A 7,616-nucleotide genomic window follows, 5' to 3' on the forward strand; every position below is an offset into this window, starting at 1 on the left:
CAGTCTTCTTCCTGTGTCCAGTCTTCTTCCTGTGTCCAGTCTTCTTTCTGTGTCCAGTCTTCTTCCTGTGTTCAGTCTTCTTCCTGTATCTAGTCTTCGTTCTGTGTCCAGTCTTCTTCCTGTGTCCAGTCTTCTTTCTGTGTCCAGTCTTCTTCCTGTGTCCAGTCTTCTTTCTGTGTCCAGTCTTCTTCCTGTGTCCAGTCTTCTTCCTGTGTCCAGTCTTCTTTCTGTGTCCAGTCTTCTTCCTGTGTCCAGTCTTCTTTCTGTGTCCAGTCTTCTTCCTGTCCAGTCTTCTTCCTGTGTCCAGTCTTCTTTCTGTGTCCAGTCTTCTTCCTGTATCTAGTCTTCTTCCTGTGTCCAGTCTTCTTTCTGTGTCCAGTCTTCTTTCTGTGTCCAGTCTTCTTCCTGTGTCCAGTCTTCTTTCTGTGTCCAGTCTTCTTTCTGTGTCCAGTCTTCTTTCTGTGTCCAGTCTTCTTCCTGTCCAGTCTTCTTCCTGTGTCCAGTCTTCTTTCTGTGTCCAGTCTTCTTCCTGTATCTAGTCTTCTTCCTGTGTCCAGTCTTCTTCCTGTGTCCAGTCTTCTTCCTGTATCCAATCTTCTTTCTGTGTCCAGTCTTCTTTCTGTGTCCAGTCTTCTTCCTGTATCTAGTCTTCTTCCTGTGTCCAGTCTTCTTTCTGTGTCCAGTCTTCTTTCTGTGTCCAGTCTTCTTCCTGTGTCCAGTCTTCTTTCTGTGTCCAGTCTTCTTCCTGTATCCAATCTTCTTCCTGTGTCCAGTCCTCCTTTTGGTCCTCGTCTCCTTGTGCCGTCCTTTGCAGACCTTTTTGCTTCTTTTCTCCTCTTTCCCTCAGTCCTTGGCGGAAGGCTCTGTTGTCGAGAGGCTGAATCAAAGACGCTTGGTGCTGATGGTTGGTTTGAGAAGCTGACGGAAGCTTCGATTCTTCTGTTGTGGATTTCGAAGTCTTCTTCCTTCCTTGAAGACAGACGGAGACAGTGTGTTCGTTCGTTCGTTCGTCCTTCGTCTTCCTTCCTTCGTGTCTTGAAGGGCGATTTCCTTTTGGGATTCCTGAGGATTGCAGAAGCCTTTCTCCTCTGTTCTCGTAAGTAGAATAGTCCTTTTCTCACTCTTCCTCTGTAGCAATTTGAGCGGAGAAGATCTCTGGGGCAGGATTCGACGGAGCTGTGGCTCCATCGAGGATAACAACATCTCCAGAGATCTTCAAGTTCAAATGCTCAAGAATTCCAAGGTGATGGCGCTCTTCTGGACACACACAGAGAGGAGGCCGAACGAACGAACGAACATACTGTCTCCGACTGGGATCCAAGGAAGGCGAGGACATCGATAAAAAATAAGACTGAATTATATTCGTTTGATTTTTTTATGATTGCTTTTTGACTTTGAATAGCTAGGTCAGAGTTAATTATGTTAAGCAATTATGAAAAGGATAAGTAAGAAGAAAGGCGAACATGGCTAATAAAACAAGAATAACGGGAATAGTCAAATAAAGCAGCATTAATATATATATATTATATATATATTATATATATATATATATATATATATATATATATATATTGTCGATTTAAATATTCATTAATATTACGTATCCGAGAGAGTATAGACCTAGACTAATCATGTGGGAAAATCAGAAGTCCAGTTTAGGCCCACTAAATGTGTCATGCAAATTATTTTATTGATCAAAGGACAAAATTAGTTTAATTAAACATCGTTTTCAAAGAATGTTAACGCCTTGATGTATTATTTATCGGCTGTAGGAGACAAAATGACAACACCCCAGTGCAGTACGATACGTTGAGTAAAGACTCGAGCGGCAGCAAAGCCAACTTCAAAAAGCTTCGGTATGCTGTCACGAAGGTAGAGTTGAGAATGAAATTAGAAATCGTGGACCCATCGGTATATATTTTCCTTACTTTGCAAAATAATTATCTTTAATACGTTGAATAAGTCTACTCAATTCTAATGTAATTTATTTCAAGTATAGCACCTTTGAAAGGAAATGTTATTTATTGTTACGTAAATAATCTGGCACCTGCATACGGCAATATTTCCTTAACGAACAATGAATTAAGAAACTACGCCAATTTTTCGTAGTTCACCAGTTATGTAACCAGCCAGGAAAGAGAAAAGGTGGATAAAAGTAATGCAAAAAAAAAAAAAATGTCCCTAAGTTATTCATTCCGCCTCGCTAATTTAAAAAAAAAAAGACAGTATTTCCTGAAACTTGTCTTTGGTCTGAAAGGTGGGTTGCGGAACCTTAACTCCCAGTTCTATGGAAGCGATCCAGCTTTCTTTTAGAGAACTGGTTATGACTTACCTTATATGCCCTCCGCATCAGAGGGAGGTAAGATTGATTTATCGATTCAAGTTTTGTGGAGGAATGAAGTTTTTTTTTTTTTTTTTTCCGAGGAGAAACGTTAGCGGATTTTTTTTTTCTCTTGCCGTTTTCCATTTCTTAACCAGGAACTGATAATTAATCAGGTAAATATACCTGTTAGCCTAATATTTTGAGACGCCTATATTTTCTGAAGTTTAAAGGAATAACGTACTGATGAGTAATATTTGTGGATGCAATATTAAGAAGGGGAGTTGCTAAAGAAACATATTATCCAACTGAGACTAAAGTATAAAGACAGATGTGCGTGTGCCTTTAATATTAACGCAACTTTATACTTTTCAGATACTAGTGATATCGGTCTAGCAGATCATCGTGAAAGTTCCTGTCCGAAATTGAGAGCGCTGTGCACGTTTATCCCGGATTACAGCAATGTAAGTCTATTGCAGAAGAGAACCATTGAGAGGAGCTCACAGGTACGATCATTCTTGAATGTCATTCACTGACCTCACAGTATCTGAAGATTGATAAGCCTGATCATTGTGGAATGTCATTCCTATCTCCATTCAACTCAAGCATTTTCTTTCAAAAGAGGTCGTAACTGCAAAAGATTGGACAGTATGGTTGTAGAGCGTTGAATGACTAAAGATTCAAAGTATTTGTCCTGATAGCTAAAAATCATAAAAAACCCAGCGCTAGTAAATTACATAGAGTAATCTTTTCTTGAATTAATTTGCCAATTTATTGATTTTTATCCCAACATATTCTGTGAATCTATAATTACACTTAGCTTGGAATTGGATATAAGGTTTAGGCCTAAGGTCAATCGCTGAGACCTATGAGGACATTCAACGCTGAAAGGGAACTTGAGAATAAAAAGGTTTTAAAGGTGTAACAGGAGGAAAACCTTGCGGCTTGCAGTTGCGCTATGGCACTACCCAACAGCCTTTATGCAAATGCGCGGCATATCTGTCCCTTGGTTGTATTGAAATACACGCGTGTACACTCGGCAAGGAATGTTAAGATACAGTTTTTTTTAAATCTTCGGACATATAGTGTTCAATAATGCCACACCTGGCCACTCTAGAAAGGGGGCGGAGCTTCAAAATCATAGCGTTTGGTGCTATCTAGATTTCCATTAACTTTACACCATAAAGATTCTGTAGAGGTCCTTTAATAATTTATACTTTTAAATGTAGAAACGGCTCTATATTATCGTTAATGTTGATTTGGTAACGTCAGTTCAGGTAGAATATCGTCATCATCCTTTTTAAAACCTACTGTGAAACCTTATTTATAAGTAATGTTTGACACTAAACTGACGTAACATTCATGCGTAACTGAAGACGGATCTTAAACAATGAGAGAAAGTGTTTTAATATTTGGTCAGTACTTGTGGAAATCGTGAGGAACAATACAGTAAAGAATGAAATATTATGACGATAGAGAGAGGGCGCGCAAGCATACGCCTATCGATAGAGATACTTAATTCATTAAATTTACTTTGAGAGATTAAGTGACAATATTTTTTTCAAATTTTTCAAAAGTGGTAGAGAGAGAGAGAGAGAGAGAGATGAGAGAGAGAGAGCACAAGCATGGCCTATCTATAGAGACTTAATTCATTATATTTACTTTGAAAGATTGAGATAATATTTTTTCAAATGTGCTTTAAAAGTAAGAGGAGAGAGAGAGAGAGAGAGAGAGAGAGCACAAGCATAGGCCTATCTGTAGAGATACTTAATTCATTATATTTACTTACAAATATTGAGTGATAATATTTTTTCAAATGTGTTTAAAAAAGAGAGAGAGAGAGAGAGAGAGAGAGAGGAGAGAGAGAGAGAGAGAGAGAGAGAGAGACAAAATCTGCTTACGTGAAAGCTTAGGCCAATTTATAACTACTTAATTTCATTATATACTTTGGGAGATTGAGTGGCGTAATATATATATTTTTTAAAGTATGTTTTAGAATTGAAGGGGAGAGTGAGAGAGAGAGAGGAGAGAGAGAGAGAGAGAGAGAGAGAGAGAGAGAGAGAGAAATTATAGTATTGGTGACGGACTTGTGACGGGGAAAGGCAGAAGAAAGAGCGGTGAGTCGGTGCACAGATATCTGGGAAACGGGGTGATATGACTGCCAAGATCGTGCTGCACTATGCTAGATAAAATTTGAAGGATCATAATATTCAAGTTAATTCTCTAAGAAATTCATACCCTAATCTTTGATTTCATTCGACAGTTGCTATAACATTCAAAGATTGTAAAAAAAGACGTGGAAAATTTTAGACACAGGCTGCGGTCATTCTTGCTCTTCTTGATATAATCTGTAACTTTTGAATCGGGTTCATCCACAAATCATTCCCGAAAAAAGCTTGTTAAGTTAAAAATGGTTATTACCACAAATAACTCAATGTGTATTGCGCAGGCAATTAAAGTTTTATATCGTGCAAATGATGCTGATGTGTTGGGAGATCTTTCAGCCTCGCAGCAAAGAAATGCATTTACGAACTGCTTTGTAATGGGAGCATAGCCAGAAATCTTTGAGCTGACATGCTACTTTAACCTTGATAAAGATTTATGTTTAAAGACGGTTGCTTTGTAAACAGCAACTAGCATTCGATCCATGTCAACGTCAAAGTACAAAGTAATCAAAGTGTGAAATCCGTTACGTAAGCCAGTAGCCAGTGACTTGCGCTTTCCCGCTCCAAGTTCTAGGGCTCCTCCACATCATAGAAAACGCTCTTGCGGATGCAACTAGATTTGCTCAACCTACCTTAGCCTTAGCAACATTGGCTGCCATTGACGTCAGCTAACATTAAACGCTTTGAAATACAAACATGAGTTTGTAGAAGCTAAAAATAATTGCATTCGCCACTTACAATGGATCAATAATATCCCGTCATGAAGGAAACGATATATATTGTCGTCGTGATACATAGTACTACAATTAGAAATTCACATTCTATATACCAGATCCTTCTATGAACGAATCCATCTGAGAAATTCCAATTACTTCGGGGACATATATCGTGTTTTTTTAAGCATCTGAACGGTTTTTGCTTTGCAGTTTTAACTAAATAGATATAATTTGCAGTGTATTTTTCATATTCTAGAAAATTTTAGCGATATTAGTCATTTCAGTAAAAACAAATGGGAAATTCGATGAACGAAAGCTAATGAAAACTGTATCTTCAGTTTTCTTGTCGAGTGTACAGTAAGTTCCAGAACTGAAGCGACAAATTTCAGAGAATTTCGTTCGAAATTCACTAACTGGCAACTACAACTCGTAGCTGAAATATTTTATTTTCTACAGTGAAAGCTCTATCAAGCAAAATAAAGCTAACATATGATGCACAAATATCAAATCTATGATATTTATAACAATCATAAGACTTACTGTAATAGTAATTATTTTAAGTATAGTAATATTTCAAACTATAGAAACGAAACAATTTGAAATTCTCGTTCAACACAGGATTACCAACATTACCAATGTATATTTCGAGCAATGTGGAAACAAATATTTAATATTATAGTGTATTATCAATTATTTTAGCGAAGATGCATAAAACCATGCAAGTATCAATAGAATATGAAGGGAAAATCTCCGCGACATTAAACATAATCAACCATGAATGCACTACATACAATAGAGAATTGGGTGTGTTGATAGTTCTGATTCTAGCTTCTAGGACCGAGCATAAAACACCATCTTCGAGAAAGGCTCTAACTGCTGCGGCTACCTTCAGGTGATACTGACTAGGCCTAGTTCCGGTGCATTGCAAGGCTTACAATGCAGGGCCACTGTCTGTTATTTAAGCAAGAAAGATAGAACCTTCAGGACCGATACCAGGACCTGTCCTTGCACCTGGGAACAGACTCGCTATACAAAAAATAAGAAAGACGGTCGCAAGCAACCAGAACACCCGTCAATATCACCACCTGGTTAAGTAGGGAGACGACAGACCCCAACCACCCCTCCCTCTACCTCTACCTCTACCCACAATACTAACTCCACCTTTTTCACTTCAACCTTTTACCTCAACTCTTCGAATCATATTCCCAACCGTGAAATTTAGACTGAATTGCGTAAGTGGGCGTATCATAAGAGTGTGATATCACCCAAATTCCATATTTCCACGGACAACCAGTAATCAGTTCAATCCAGTCAAGCATTATTGTATAACAGAAATTTATGAGTTTTTTGGGTTGGGGATATATATATATATATATATATATATATATATATATATATATATTATATATAAAGAAGCACCCGAGCATGACCAATAGGCCTAGTGCTTGATTCTTAAAACAGAACTCTGGTTATTCCTGACTAGATAAAAAGGACCTGAGAGAGAGAGAGAGAGAGAGAGAGAGAGAGCATAACAGGAGATACTCGAATTAAAATAGTGCTCGCCAAGCATATTCACACTCCGGATCGTATGGACAAGAATAGTCTCACTCATGCACCGAAAAAAAAAAGGTGGAAACCTACGAAAATACTTATTTGGTGCGACCTGAACGCAATTCCACGTGCAAAAGTGTGCACAATTGAGAAATTCGATGAAATTATTAACTAACAAGCTGGGAAATATATTTCTTGATTCTTGACATAGGCGTAACCATGTAACCAGTGCTAACGCGCATATAACTTGGATTTCGTCTTATTTATATTTCATTTAATCAGATGCTAAACTTCTCTGTGCTTTATCAAAAGAAAACATAATAACTTTCGATATAACGCTATAAAAGTAGAAAGTTAATTTACAAATATAAGGCCAATGCTTATGCACTCGGTTCCTGCTGCCACTCTATGGTGAACACTTGATATCACACTTTGAGACCCGCAGATGTTTCTTCGGGGAAATTTTTTTTTTTTCCTTTAATAAACAATTATTGAACTAACATTGATCATTCACTGGGGAAATACTTTGTGCGCTTATACAGTTAATCACTGATACGTATTATCAGATAGATAGGATGACAATAATTGGAATAAAATATATCTAATCTGGGCAACCCCATGAGTTTCTAAAGAAGTACGATCAATTCTGAGATTTGTCGCTTCACTTCTGGAACTTACTGTACAAGCAAGCATACCCTTGCATATGTACTCGCAGAAATATAAATATAACGAGATGATTTATATTCCCTTGTTTTCACCAGATATGCTACAGCAACATTCAGTGCGGAAAAGGCAAATTGTGTTGCTGGGACAAGTGCGTCCGACGCAGAGTTTGCGTTGATGGAGTGAACTCAGACTAGCGTC

At 37.8% G+C, this 7,616-nt stretch overlaps 1 long non-coding RNA gene across 1 annotated transcript in view; it reads left to right on the forward strand.

The window, feature by feature from the left end:
- LOC135214934 (uncharacterized) overlaps positions 1-7,616 on the forward strand; it is a 26,659-nt gene that overhangs the window by 2,991 nt on the left and 16,052 nt on the right. The window contains exon 2 of the long non-coding RNA XR_010314525.1: positions 2,696-2,784. This is a non-coding gene — a long non-coding RNA (uncharacterized LOC135214934). The remainder of the gene's footprint in view (positions 1-2,695; positions 2,785-7,616) is intronic.

This window comes from Macrobrachium nipponense, chromosome 46, assembly GCF_015104395.2.
Source record: "Macrobrachium nipponense isolate FS-2020 chromosome 46, ASM1510439v2, whole genome shotgun sequence".
NCBI classification, from domain to species: Eukaryota; Metazoa; Arthropoda; class Malacostraca; order Decapoda; family Palaemonidae; genus Macrobrachium; species Macrobrachium nipponense.